General features: G+C 39.4%; 1 protein-coding gene across 4 annotated transcripts in view; it reads right to left on the bottom strand.

Moving 5' to 3' along the window:
* POU2F1 (POU class 2 homeobox 1) overlaps positions 1-15,102 on the bottom strand; it is a 121,231-nt gene that overhangs the window by 62,898 nt on the left and 43,231 nt on the right. The window contains exon 1 of one of the 4 annotated variants that reach the window (XM_064522602.1): positions 15,003-15,099. The exons of the other annotated variants lie outside the window; for them this stretch is intronic. The gene's annotated coding sequence lies outside the window, so the exon portion shown is untranslated. Of the gene's footprint in view, positions 1-15,002; positions 15,100-15,102 lie in introns of those variants that run through there. 4 annotated transcript variants of the gene reach the window in all.

Consider the following 15,102-nt stretch of genomic DNA (forward strand, 5'->3'; position numbering starts at 1 on the left):
GGCGACTGAAGCGTGAAAAGTTCCCCTTTTTGTAATAAAATAGAAACAAAGATTGCAGCTGGCAGTTTCCATAATGAAGCTTAATCAGTATGCGCCTGATTAGGGCCTTATGCAAATCTCCCCTCGTTAGCACAGCAGCCAGCACTTTGAAGTCCATGAACAATTCATTTGCAGAGTACACTGAAAGCGCTCCCTGCATAATTTAAATTGTGGTATAAATATTTATCAGCTCATTTGCATATTAATTGGCAGTGCATGAAGGGAAAAATTATCTCCCAAGTGCCAGCATAATAATTAGGGAACAAAATGAAATTTCTTCCAATAGCTTGGCTTCCCAGCCCTAACTCGAGCACAGTACCACAGGGGAGCAGCGAGGGGAAGGAGACAGAGTTCTGTTCAAATGCCACCGAAATGACACGTACAAATTAGAAACAACTCTACAGACTTAAGCACCTTTAATCTTATTCCTGCTGGCAACAATAACTTCAGTAATAAAGGGGATTTGGGGAAGGGGGGGGTGGGGAAGCTTTCCACACAAACCAAATAATCCCAAGAAAACAATTAGCAAGGTAGAAGCTGAACGCAGAGCTGTCAAACCAGCGCTCGCACATCTGTGTGGAGTTTTCCACATCCTAACACAAACTGTCACAAGATGGTGCTAGTCAGCGAAGAGGGTAACACTCAGGCAAGGAAGCAGCACAAGCCTTTTTAAATGGCTGAAGAGCTTGGTGAGTCATTATCTGGTAATCCCTTTGCAACGGCCAAGTTAGCAGCAGTGGATATGTCAAGTACTGTGCAACATTTGACACCCACTAATCTATCCCAAGTGAAATCAAAATGGATTTAGTTTTATACTTCCCAGTGACTTCCCAGTTGAAAAAACCACCACACACACACACAAAGCCTCCCCTACTATTAACCTCTTCCACAAGTGTACACAAAATAGCTAAACAAAGCTTACTGTGGAGCTGGAATTTTTTAAAGGGACACTTTACACCCAGGTTGCATCTTTGAACCACCTATGATAATCAGCATACTTGCTACTGGACCATAAAACATGCTGAAGGACTGGAGGATAGGAAAGCGGCTTTAGTCTACAGAGGCATCAATCCCCCTTTCCTAGGGTGGTCTGTAGATTTAAATGTACTGAAGAACTATAACCCTAGATTAAACCATTTTAAATAGTCTGTTTACCATTCAGATTCCAGCTTCCAAAACAGCAAGAGCATTTATAGAGAAATTAAAGTGTAACATGTACATCACAGCATTTAACATTCTACAACCTGATCACGGACAGACAATGTGATGATCAAGGCCAGGGACTACGGGGTTGGGCCACCCACTTAGAGATTTTAACGTGAATTAAAAAAAAAGAAAGTCTTTTAAGCTAGCTGTACTTTTCTTCTCCTGATTTCTGAAGTGAATTCAAGCACCACCTCTTTAAACAAGAGAGAGAGCAAGACAGAAGGGACTTCTCAATCATCTGGTACTGACTGAAATTTATTTCCACGCTTGACCTCTTCTTCTGTTCAGGTTCAAATCTCTACTTAACACAAGATGTTCCCCACTATATATTTAACATGAGTGATCTACACTTGAAAAAGATGATAAGAAGGGAAGGTGTTGCTAACTGCAGGGATACAACTGCATGCTGAATAGGTTGCCCTAATACCTTGTTTCCAACTTGATTTTCTACTCATTCAGGTGTCCTATTAAGACCTCTGAGGTACATCACCATGGTTCAGAGACCTTCAGCAAACTGCACTCTTCTGTACATGCTTTTGGAGCGCACTGTGAGATGACCCATTTGCTCCATCGGCAGAGACTGGACACAAATGGTACAATAAGTCAAGCACATCACAAAGCAAGTGCCAGTTTTATTATCAGCTAAGCTCTCGGCAGCCAGTAGCAGGGTAAGATGACAGTAGTGTCGTCTTTGGGATCTTTCACAAATGAGAGTCTGCATTGAGCTAGTTGAACACAGGTGCAGTATCAAAAGCAGATGAATGCAGGAAGTGACCGTTAAAAGCAGGCATGTGTAATGATGGATGACTTCTATCAAACAACAGAATAAGCAAACAGTAAATAAAGGCCAGGGAAGGATGTCCCTGAAGCAGTGTTAGTAGACATTCTGTTGGTACCATGGTGCTAGCCATCACCCATACCATCAACATCACCTTGACAGCTAACAAGGAAAAAACAAAAGTTTACTTACTGTTCCCGATTGTGTCAATCAGCTTTTCATACAAATACCAACCCCCTACAAAGGTACAGTTGAACTGTAACCTCTATTAACCTGCTTATCAAAATAAAACCTTATATATTGACTACCAAAACTAAACTTGGCAAAACACACACACTTCTCTTCCAGTGATCACTCCAGTCTTTGACAATTTTATCTTCCCTATTATCTAATTGAAAAAATTTTGGCCAAATAAATATAGTTAGATAATCTTCCATATCTTCTCACTTCAAATGAATGCTTTTGCTTTGCTGTTTCTCCCACCAACATGCCACTACTTTTTCAGTTCTAGTGACTACACTTGATACAGTTTTACTTCTTGGTAAGGGAAGCTCATTTCCCCCTTCAGGTTATGCAGTTCTTGGTTAGACCTACTTTTTTGTCTTCTCTTTTATTCTCTCTCCTCTTTTTTTCCATTTATTATGCCCAATTCACAGACTGTAATTTCATCAGGACATAATCTGTATGGGGAATAATTTTGTTTTGAGAACATCAGTGTCATATATATACATATTTGATATACATATGTACACACACATTTATAAAAAAGTGATATAAATATCAACAGTTATTATCAACTACAGGGAAAGGATGTTTAAAACCCTATCTTTGATGGTATCTGTCTCTCTTTTTTGAGACTACAAACAGGGCAGAATTAAAGACAAAATTATCATCAACATTCTTTTATTCAAACACCTTTATGGGGAAAAAGAATCTTCATTCTTATATAGACATTTTTCCATATATTAATAAAGTGTCATTTACTATATGCCCTCAATGACAGCTAGGAAACTTCTGCCACTAGGCAGCTCTGTTTGACAAGTGTGACCTTTATAAGCTTCCCAGGCAAACCTTCTCACACAACCAGGCAAGATTACCCAATAAACCACCAACACATTACTTCACTTTTGAACAGCATACTTGGAATGATGCAAGGAAATGAAATATGGTATTCACCATAACATATCAGCATACTGCCTTCATCAGTGTATCAGTCTCTACTATATTTTATCCTGAACAACCACGGAAAAAGACTGGTCACAGAAGCTTTGAAAAGAGAGCATGACTTTGCACCGTGTCAATGAACCCTGACATCTTCAGAGTAAGACTGCTTTCTATACGTCATGTCAGCCAAGATGAGTAGACAGGCGCTAGCCCTAAACTTACATTACACAGAGCTACTATATTTTAACTCAAGACATTTCCAAGTCTCCTTCCACAAGGTAAACGAAACCTAATAAAAATTTCATCAAACAAAACTCTAATGCGTTATAAAAAACGTCACATACTTCAATAAAATAAACTATTAAAGGTGGCACAATCCTCTTAGAGTAATTATGGACAAAAAGCAGTTAAAACTGCAACTAAGCTCTAATTTTAGCTACCACCTTTGGCTTTGTCCAACCAAAATGATTTTATCTGAAAATTGCTAAGTTTGTGCTGAAACCCAAAGGGCAGTTTTCTGGAAAAGTCAAATAAAATTTGGCTTGGTTTAGAATTACAGGTCATCACAAAATTACTATGAATTGAAATTTTAGTCTATATCTAATTTTCCTTCTCTCTCACAAACTCAAATCATGACTCTTCTTTCAAACTTTCCACTACATAAATGGTCTTTCAAAATTCTTTCACATACCTTATTTGAGCAAAATTAAGCATGGGGATGGCTAACCAAGAACAGTAATTATCTCATCAAGCAGCTCACATATCAGTACAGAGTTTTGTTGTGTTGTTTTCTGCTTGCTTGTTTAAATCTGACAGTTATTTTTTGTCCACAGAGGGTAGCAACTATGGTGTAATAAAATCATGTTTATAGTAAGAAAGCTATGATCATGTCAAACTCATAGCAGAGAGCAGCCATACGGGGAGGGGAAAAAAAGCCTGACTGGCAGAGAGGGGAAAGAGAGGAAAAAAAAGAAAAGAAAAGAACGCTCTTATCCAGAGTTACAGTGTTACGGCTTTCACAAGCAAACTGGGCCTTATTTAAAACCCGTGTCTAATGATATCATCCTGGCGCATCAGCTGAACAGTTCTGCCCTCCCCTCACTGTCTACAAGCGAGAGCATATAGGAAAGTATCAGAATTATACCCACGTAAGTTTTTGGTTTTCTTCCATTCTGTTGAATGTTATCTTTTCAGAAGCAAAGGATATGAATCCAGTGCAAGTTTAGTAAGTCTACAACACAGTGAATCCTTTGTGTTCAAAAGCACAACTTTGATCCATGAAACAGTCATAACATTTGCTTAGAAATCATAGAATATTTTGAAGAGTAACAAACATTGCCTCTTTACATCTTCTGATTTAAGAACTCATGTTTTGCTCATAATAAGTTTTCAAGGTTTTCATCACTACCACATAATGGCTTGAGATGCTTTTATTTTTACACTAAACACCAAGTGTGTCATAAACACTGACTCCAGGAACTTGATTCAAATAAAACAACTCAAAATATCATACTATTTGAGAACAGCAGATTGGGGTTACTTAACTAGCACATTGCATCTACCATAGGGCAGTAGCACAGTAACACTTTTTCCGTAGTTGCAGGAAGGCACTCATCTGCTTTTATTTCAACTAAAAATTAACGTAAAAATTGTGCAAATCATGCTTTGATTCCACCATACCTGAGGTGTGGATTCATACTGTTAGAACCAATATTCATTTCCTAGTAAACTTGCACATAAAAATAGTATTACAAGGTTATGCAGGAATCGTTTTAAAACACTCAAACTATTTTTTAAATGTAAATATTTGAATGGAGACACCCTTTTGAGCTTTTATTCACACACATGTATGTGGGTTTCGCTTTCCTTTGAAGTTACTCATTTGTCAAAGCTGGAATACTTTACACTGACAAGTATTAAACATCTGGAGCACATGCGTATGGCTTAGTCAACATATGTTTTATTATTTGATTACTTTTAAAAGATTTGCATGCCCTACACTGCTTCTCAAAACAGTGCTGCAGGAGATAAAGTAGTAGAGAAAGACCGTGAAATGAAGACTGATGTGAAATTACACTGACAAAACACAAGGGAGGGCTCAGGAACTGTATCTGCAAAACTTTGAAAATTTGACAGAAAAAGGAAACAACCTAAGAGCACACAGTCGGCGCAACAGCACTGTTGGGGAGTCTAAAAACCTGGGAACCTTGCGGGCTTTCCCGGGACGCTGCAGCTTGGGGCAGCTGCAGAAGCCTGAGTGCTCCCATGCACCGACCACCCCAAGATGGCGCAGGGGGGATGACCCCAAACTCCCTCTTGCAGAGAAAGCCAGCCCCCGCTCACGGACCCCTTGGGGCTCCCAGCAGCTCCTTGCCCACACACTGAAGTAGTGGCCTCTCACCGGTCACATGCTGCGGTGACATTTATGGAAACGTATCTTCCACACACGCGGTGGCTGCTGAAAGCATTATGCTTGCATTTGAATGCAAAATTAGTACAATTTGTGCCACCAAACCCAGGGCACCCTTACCTATTCTGCCCACACACCTCAAACAAGGAAGATGGCATAAATATTGTTAGTTTCAGATTGTTATTGCAAAACACATTAAAAATACCAAGGACTGCTCTGGAGTAAAATGAATATTTTCAAATATGTAAATCACAGCACAGTTATCTGAGCATATATGAACACTACTTCAGCCCGGCCCAAATATTTAACTGCAGTACTTGTTTTAGCAGTTGCATGATCTACTACATTTATGAAACAGCCCTGCACGTGCATTCCAAAAAGCATTAATTTTTCCTTCCCAGGTCCAGTCACATAATGAGGACAGGCTCTCAGAACTTAAAAACATTATTTTTAAACTTACCTGTAAATGAAAATATAATACATTATACAAATATGCTGTTTCCCTTTTCTCTACTTTGATAAATAGTAATTACTAGCCTAGCTTGATGAATAGGGTCTCTACAAAGAATAGACTAATTCAGTATATGACTTAACAACCATGCAATTTGGCTCAATTCAAATCCCAGAGTCTCCACACTACTTGTCATTAAATATACGATTGTGCACTCTCAAAACACATAAATCACAGTCACCAGTGCAAGTTTATTATGCTTTCTGCAGGAGACCAAGATCTGCAGCAGAGACAGAATGATAACTAGAGGTAAATACCAAGTGTTTAATGAACAAATTAATGAAGAAACACATGCAAAACCTTTATAGAGCATGGTTTGAACTGTGAAGTTGCATCGCTGTTAAAATCGCTTGCAGAAACTGCTTTTCCTCTCTCTTCCTTAATAGCTATCTCAAATCTGAAGGAGGATATTGCTTTAATGCCCTCAGCACACTGATCCAGACACTATTAACACCTGTAGGAATTACAAGATCTGTCATGAGAATGCTTCCTTCTGAAGCTTAAATTATTTGATCTCAAAAAGGAAAAAGGCCAAATTCCAGACAAGCTGTTTTGTATGTTACAAACTGAACAAAAAATTGCCAGATGCAAGATCTGAAGAAAGAAACTGAGTTATTCACACTGCAGACACTGATTCTACCCATCAAGAAAACTATCCAAATATCTATCATTTTGGATGGACACAACTAACATAAGACTGCATTTGCTATCAGTCAGTGTAAAAAAGATACTGGGCATCTGGGTCTTTAATTTAGAATAATTTAGGAAATGTAAAAAGTGTCAGATTGAAAACCTCTGTGCGCCTACAGAGGGCATTATCTACATTAGCTTTTCCAGGAAATGTTCACAAGCACAGTTTTGCCCATTTTTGCAGCTTTGCTACTGCGAGAGCAGATGAGGCATTGATCAGCTTTTCCAGGAAATACCCACAAGAACAGTTATACTAGCTGTGCTGCCCAAGTATAGGCAGCATTACTACCTCCTGTGGCTACATTTGCAGAGGACCTGCTCGGAAGACATGCACATTTTATTTATACATGCACAGACATACACCAATGAAGACAGGAATGGCGTGTTTATTTCCCAAACAAACCCTAGTAGAGGTAAGCTTTGCCACACTGCCCTAGTTTCTCCGCTTGGTTTGATTGGAAGTGCTAGTCTGACAGATATGGAATTGTCTCCAAATAAATTCATGATCTAGTCCCAAATTGCAAGGGGGGGGGGGGGAAATCAATTGAAAATATTAAGTTAAAAAGGCTATCAAAAAGTTAAAACAGGGGGAAAAAAAAAGTGGTGCCCAAAATATTTTACTTCTTTGTTGACAATGCCTACAATAAAACACAAGTTTCACATATGCATATCATGTTGTTTTCAAAGGGAAAACAAAAAGTCAAAACAGGACACTTCTCTTGCAGTGAATGACCACAGGTTACAAATGCTCGGTCAGCAAAACCCAGCACTGGCTCCAGCTGCTGCAGTCCTGCCTGACCCCTCGCCACACCGCCTCCTCTCGGGCCACCACACAGAGAACTAAGCGACAGAATCGATCTGGGTTAAAACTAATCAACACAAGGGGAAAATCTTAATCCAGATCAGTTCCTTAATCCACGGGGACAAACACTGATGCTGTTGAAGCACAGAGATGGGAACATACAATGGGGGCCAGGCAAGACTGCTCCAACAGCAGCAGCAGCTTAAGCCCTTCTGCGAGCCTACAGCCAAACCCACTCCCATGCCATGGTCTCACCTTAGGCGCTCTGGCACACAATTTATGTGACGAGCTGAATACATTCAGCATCTAAGATTTACATGTTCCATTTAAATTAGAAACATTCGAATTCTGAAATTCTTTCAACACAAAACTAGTTTAAGCAATAGTGGGTTTTTACAACTGCAGAAACTTTTGCCTGGAAAAACTTCAGAATCCAACAACAACTACCTATTTGCTGTTTGGGACATTGACTCTCAGTCCTAATGTTGACAACTCTTATCAGTTACTATACTTGCACATACCCCTCTCATTTCCACTTCTGAGTGCACTCTGATTCCTGATCCCCCCCCATACACCAATTCCATGCTCAAAAATGCAAACTTGATCCCTACACTGTAAAACTGTTTAATCACTTATTTTCATTGGCTGCGCTGAAGAGGAGATGAGAACTAAAAGTTTTTGAAAGTAGAGAAAATGGGGAGTGTTGGAGAGAAACTACCAGACAAAGAAATAGAGTAACAGTTGTATTATAGCAGCAGGTCTTTTAGCAGAGACCTGGTTTACACAGTACTAATCCCAAAATTCAAGGAATGCTTTACAGAAGAATGTCAAGATAAGCAGTAATAACTCTATAGTACCTTAACAGACTAAACTATAGCAATTAAACAAGAAAAAGTACACCTTATAAATGTCTGACACATGCACAAAACACCACCTCATGTTGTTCTACAGAGGCGCTACAGGCTGAAAGTCTATAGGGAGAAGGGAATCATCTTAGATCAGATAACACTAAAGCAGACCAGAACAGAAAGGTTTACAGGTAGACAATCACCCATTAACCAGCAGAATTTTTAAAATATTGCTGATATCTCGGATTTCTCAGACTTCTAAGCCAATTATTCTGAGAAAATTTTAAAACTTCCAGCAAGACATTCCTGCAGAAAGGCACCAAGACCGTTTATCAGCTTTGTGGTAGGAAAACAGCAGGTGACAAGTGAAACCAGAGGAGAAAACAGCACAAAGAACAAACCAGTGTACAGGGCCATTTTACTCAGCTTTGGCCAGGCTTAGTCATAGGTGAGCCGATGTAGCGAGAACGAAGAAGCAAGAAAGAAGCAAAGTGCTCAGGTGCCAGGACACCATAACCCACAGAAACCCAGCCACGAACAGCCTGAAAGCTGCTTGCTGACCACTGCTGCCTACTCAAATGAAAATTGTTCCATAGCCTTCTGAGGAGAAGTCACCACAGTCATCACTGAAAGAAGAGTAATTTCAGTAGTTAGAAAAATGCAGCCTAAGCTCTCCAGCAACATTCAGTATTACACTGACATTTTAATATGGCACTGAGTTGCACTAAAATGCCTTCTTAAAAGAACGATCTGTATTCCATGCTGTCTCCACAATCCCTCACCACCACAGAGAATTAACCTATTAAAAATGCAAAGAAAGTTAGCAAATTTACTGGGATTTACTAGATAAGAGGCAATAATACAACAAAACCTGCAACATGACCGTTCCAACAAGCCCCACAATACTGGCAAAAAAGCACGGAAAAGGCTACAAAATTCAGAACCCTGCATGAGTCTGCAAGAGCCTTGAATAAGAGCAGCTTTTCTGTCCAGTGTGACAGACTCAAAATGACAAGCCCTTTTCGACTGCCTACTGGCTAGTCTACACTCCTCTTTTCTTCTTTTGAATTTTCCCCAACTTAAATTGAATGCAAATAAGCCAGGTGTGGTCCCCTGAGCAGTAATCTGCAGATAGTCCCCACCGAGTTCCCATAGCAACTTGCACAGCTGGCCATGAGAAAGAGGTTGTATCTGCTTCATATTGGCTACAGAGTTTAAACACTGGTGAGTAAAACACCAATTATGGCATCTTGTAAAGGAAATATCTACTAAAAAGCACCTCCATTTTTTCCTTGACTAATACAGCAAAATAAAACTAAGGATATACTGCTAGTTCAGCAACTGCTCAGTACGTAAAATGGATATGCTATTTACAGAACAGGAGGCAATGGCTGCTAAGGAAATAGCTTTTCACTTCGGCTGTAAGATACTGAAGTTTAAGAAACACTATACCAGTTAGAAAGTGCCCGGCAATCTGTAAATCACAAACAAGAATACACAGCAGAAAGAGAAGTCAGAAATCAAAATACATATCCTTCTGGCCAAGTTGTAAGACTTCCACAAGGCAATGTCTCTTACAAGTGCTTTCAATATTTCTTATTTTAATTATCTTCTTTCTGTATCAGCTTTCTAGATCTTACTCTAAAAATACACTTACCCTGTGAGCAGCCAAATAAGAGACAGTTCATTAGTTACAAATCTTATTCTATGTTCCTGACCTTCAAACATGTATCCCACCTTCTACTCATTTCCACTCCTTTGCGTGTCGTGTACATGTAACACTGCTTTCACCCCCATCCAAGCTCCCATCCCTTTTCAGCCTCCTCCCGCACCCCCTTCCCTATCTGCTGGCTAAACAGCAGGCAGAAGGCACTGTGGCTTGTCTGGAAGTGCAGGCGTACTGACCAGCCACATGTACGCACTTGTAGGTCAGCTGCTCAGATAAGCAACCTGGGGACTATGCCTTTTCTGCTTTTCCTTTATCAGCAGCACAAACAGGACATCTCTCCTCTACTCAGACTGTGGGTTCATGTGAGAACACCCCTCCAGGGCTAGGCAAAAGGGCCTGTGTACCCTAGCTAATACCCTGTGGCTAGCCAGGAAGCAGCAACCAAAAGCTGTTGCTTGGGGAAGAAGGTAAGAGCACAGAAGGTACATAAAATACTTGCCCCAATTCTTCTTCCTCACACAAATTGCAACTCAAAGACTTCCTGTGGGAGAGGATTTTTCTAAATAGCTGCCAATGGATTTTTCTCTCCTGTGAATCTGTTCAGCTTCCTCTTGAGCCCCTGTAAGCTTTTAGGAGTTGCCCTGCAGCAAGGAGTTCCACCACTTAAATTACACGCAAAGAGCTTTCTTCCTTAGTTTGTTTTGAGCTTATCTTCTCTAGCTTAGTTCACTCCTCCTAGTTCTTGTACAAAAAGAGACACTGAACAATAGTCCTCTACTCACCTCTCCACCATGCTTCACAGGCTTTTGCCATTTCCCCCCTTCGTTTTACCCATCCCAGAATGATAAACTCCAGCCTACATACTTGTTCATTGTACAAAAGCCATTCACAGTTTTTGTAATCCCTAATGCCTTTTTTCTACATCATTTTATTGGGCGAGGGAGAGAGAGCGCTGCATGGTACTATTTTTTGTTTATTTTGCACTCTGTTCTTTTCTTGGTAAGTCCTAGAATTTTATTTGCTTTTTGACTACTGCTGAGCATGAAAATATAGTAGGTATTTTCATGAAAAACTGTAACCTAAAAGATCTCAAGCCTCAGTGGTAACAGTGCTTATCATTCTGTATGTAAAATTAGGATCTTATCTCTAATTTTTTCTTAAACCACCTTCATGAAAACTACAGGAGCATCATTGAAATATCATTTGTCCAGTTTGGTTAAAATGGGCCAATTGCTTGCAACTTTCTAGAGGATGAGGGGAAAGAAACAGATAGATGGACAGAAATCACAAACCTCTCTTTCCTTAGGAAGTCAGGATAAGCATAAGAAAAACATTATGCTTATCAATAGTCAGCTTTTTTTGGAAAGAAATAAGAAATAGACCCAATACCAGTCAGTTGCGTTTGTGCTGACTTTTCAAAACATCTATCCTTGTACCTGGTTTAACCACCTACCTACAAATGATCTTTATTTTTCAAGGTGAGCAAGGCAAGCTTACCCATGAACGTTTGTGGAGGTTCTAACTCCATGAAAAAGGCCACAGTTATGGTAGCTCTCTCATACAAGAATAGACATTTATATATAAGACAGGAAACATAAGCAAGCTGGAGCAGTTTAATGTGTACATTGGAAGTTAGCTCTGAATTTTATCCACCCATCCACATATATAAGACATAGCAAACCAGTGAGTTTTATCCATTACCCCACCTGTGGGAACTATCCTTAATCCATCACTAACTTGAAAGCTGCTCATTTGCTTAAGTAGTTTTAGTTTTCATTTTCTTCTCTACCCTTTCTGCATACCCTTCCACATTTCTTTTCAGGCTAATCAGCAGCACTTCAAAGAAACAGCTGAGCTGGTGACATTAAAATGACCAGGGAAATAAACACAGCTTTAACAGGGTACAGCCTCTGGTAAGTGAAATATCTCATTTATTGTTAGAAATGATGACAGTAAGCCCACTCAACTGAAAAAAATTCACAAATCATTAGGAAAAAAACAGACTATTATTCCCCTATACACCTGGCATAATTCAGACTTTTAGAACCATAAAATATCAACATTAACAGTCCATCTTAAATTGATGAAAGCCAAGGAATTAAAAATTGAAGTCTCTTGGTCTGTAGCGACTTCCACAGCAGATAACAGATACACAGCTTCCACAAAGAACTGCAGTGGACATACGTGTGGCAGAGCCTGGAATCTGAGAAGCTGAAAAATCAGGAAACTTTACATTCGAAGTGAATGCGTCATTTTGAAAGAATTTCGAGTACCAGCTAATATTGATATAACAACTAAATAGTTAAGTGTCAGGTGTTAAGGAGGAGACACTCCAAATGAAGTTGCAAATATGCGCACTCACATGCTATCTCACTCATATGTAACTTTGATATCAACAAAAAGGCAGTTTTTGGAAATCTTAATACAGAAGACTTAACTAAATATTGATTCTGCCTCTACAGCTGTTCTTTCTACTATGGTTTCCATTTATGATGTCTGATGCATGCTAAGAAGAAACTTGCAGTGAAATTGCCCATATGCAATTTGAATGTCATTTGGTCATGTCAGCACTCAGCCTACACATGGTATTTGCTATATATAAACAATTGGGGGGGGGGGGGGAGAGAGTGGAGAGAGAAAGAAGGTGACAGAGAGGAGTGAAAATTTTGGCTTCTGAAGAGACTTAGAGATAAGCATAATGTGCGGGTATTTCTGTTGAAATCCAGCAGCATATTACTTAAGGATCTTTTCCCCCATACATTTTTATGAAACAAGGAGACCATTAAGCAAGCTCTCCTGTGTAACTCTGGCCTCAACTTCCAGTTGACAGAGCATATGAAAAACATGGCATCCTTATTAAAACACTTCGAGAGATGGATATCTATCATTTTGTTAATTTTAGGAGTTAAAGTCCTTTTTTAAAAATATAAGACACATTTTAAGATGAAGTCATCTAGGATCAGTTTCTAGCAACTGGATCTCACTAAGCACCTTTGGCTGCTTAAAGAGGCTTCCTTAAACACAATTGCCCTTGTGCCCTGTGAGCTAGGCACTGCTCACTCAGACTAACTTGGTTTATCAAAGACACTGAATTTTTTATTCAGTTTAAATAGGCTTTTCAAACTCTGAACCCATCATGACTCTTCTTAGAAGCATCTTTATTTTTCTTATTAACTTTTCTGATGTTACAAATCCCCTAGTAGCACCATCAGGCTCAACTGTATCCATAATTCAAGTACTATAACAGTTATCATAAGTACAGCCCCACTCCAAAAGCCATTTTCAGATTGTAATTTACCACAATTCAATTCCTTTTTAGAGCACAGGCTCTCCTTCTGAAAGTGGAATCTACATCTCTTTTGCTAGATGTTTAGCAGACATTGTGTTTGGCTGAAAACATTTCGTTTCCCAGAAAAACTGGTGAATCTTAGATCCCTAACTTGGTATTTACAACTCTACCAACAAAGTTTCCATATTTCTTCCTGATCACTGACAGATGCAGAAGAACACTTGCCCAGGAAAAAGACGTGGCCAGCAGATTTTGACTCTCCATCCACACCTACACTGAGATTTTTCACTGCCACCAAACAGGGGGAAAAAAATCTCACTATTTCCTCCCCTCTTTCTCTTTTCTCCCCCTTAACCCTTTTAGTATGTGTTGTTATTGATTTTGTACAACTTTAATTTGGCAATCAATAAAGCACATCATTCTAAGTCAAATACCTTACAAAAGAGTGTGTTTTATCAATAAAATTACCAAACAAAACTTCAGTCTTAACAAGAAATAAAAAAGCTTACATCAAATTCATCTGAAGAGACCTTCTCTCCTACCCAAGAAAAACATACGAATTGACATTAAATTATTTTTATTAACCAGGTTGGCTCTCAACAACTAGAATTATCTGATCACTAAGTGCAATTGGCCTCTAGCTTTTGAGATAAACCTGATCATTTTTTTCAAAGTATTCACTCACTCATTTTCCTATCCACCTCTCTGCAGCTTCCTTAGCTACTTAGGATTTACAGAAACATAACATCCCAACAACTGAGAGAGATTCCTTTCAACTACTGAATGTGAACTATCTTGTCCTGCAGACTTTAGAAATCCAACTAATATATGATCTCAAGTGTTCCTCTCCCTCTCCATCCTCATTTACTTTGAGAAAAATCAGCATTTTATCTGTTTTGGGGAAACACTTAAGGCCACTCAAAAGCAGGTGAGTATCCAGCTGGTTTCAAAGACTGCATTCTCACTTGCAGTCCTGATGTTAGTTAAAAACTCATATGACCCTTTTCTGATGGGCAAAACGGTAGTCTTCAGTCATGCCAGCTCAACTCAGTTAGCTTAACAAGGGGAGAAAAAAAAAAACACTTTTAGGAGTTTACAACAGGTTAAAAAGTCTGAAAAGGTGCTAGCTATCCTGTGTTATAATGTGGGTTCTCCCTTATATGTTTCAGAAGGTGCCTATGGACTGCAGTTCCACGGGCTGGTCAGACAACCTAATAGCTTTTTGCCACCAAAAAGGGGGGGAAAAACCCCAAATCTCAGTTTCCTCCTTTTTTTTTTGGGGGGGGGGGGGGGGCGCGGCAGGGGGGCTACTGCTTTATCAGTCCACAGAGGGGTCTAACAAGCACATGAATTGCCTGAGATAGTGCCAAAGGGGTGGTGTTGCTTCTTTCAACAGTAAGCTGCTATGATGGTTCATTTTGCCTCATGAAATTGTATCTGCAGAAATACTTATCCTTTATCAGTGACACCTGGCAGAGACTTGTATATAAATTTTACAATAGAGGCATTTATTAGCATTGCTTGAGCTTTATCAGCTTGCTAAATACAAGCAGGAAAATTAGATTAGGGTATTATTCCAAACAATTCCTTGTGTACTTGCGTTCCAACAGCCTGAGAAAGGTAGATGATGTAATTCCACATCATGACATCAAATGATGCTTCCCAAGTCATGCTACTGCCTGTCCCCGTTGCTCGC

Source organism: Dromaius novaehollandiae, chromosome 1 (genome assembly GCF_036370855.1).
Source record: "Dromaius novaehollandiae isolate bDroNov1 chromosome 1, bDroNov1.hap1, whole genome shotgun sequence".
In the NCBI taxonomy this organism is placed as follows: Eukaryota; Metazoa; Chordata; class Aves; order Casuariiformes; family Dromaiidae; genus Dromaius; species Dromaius novaehollandiae.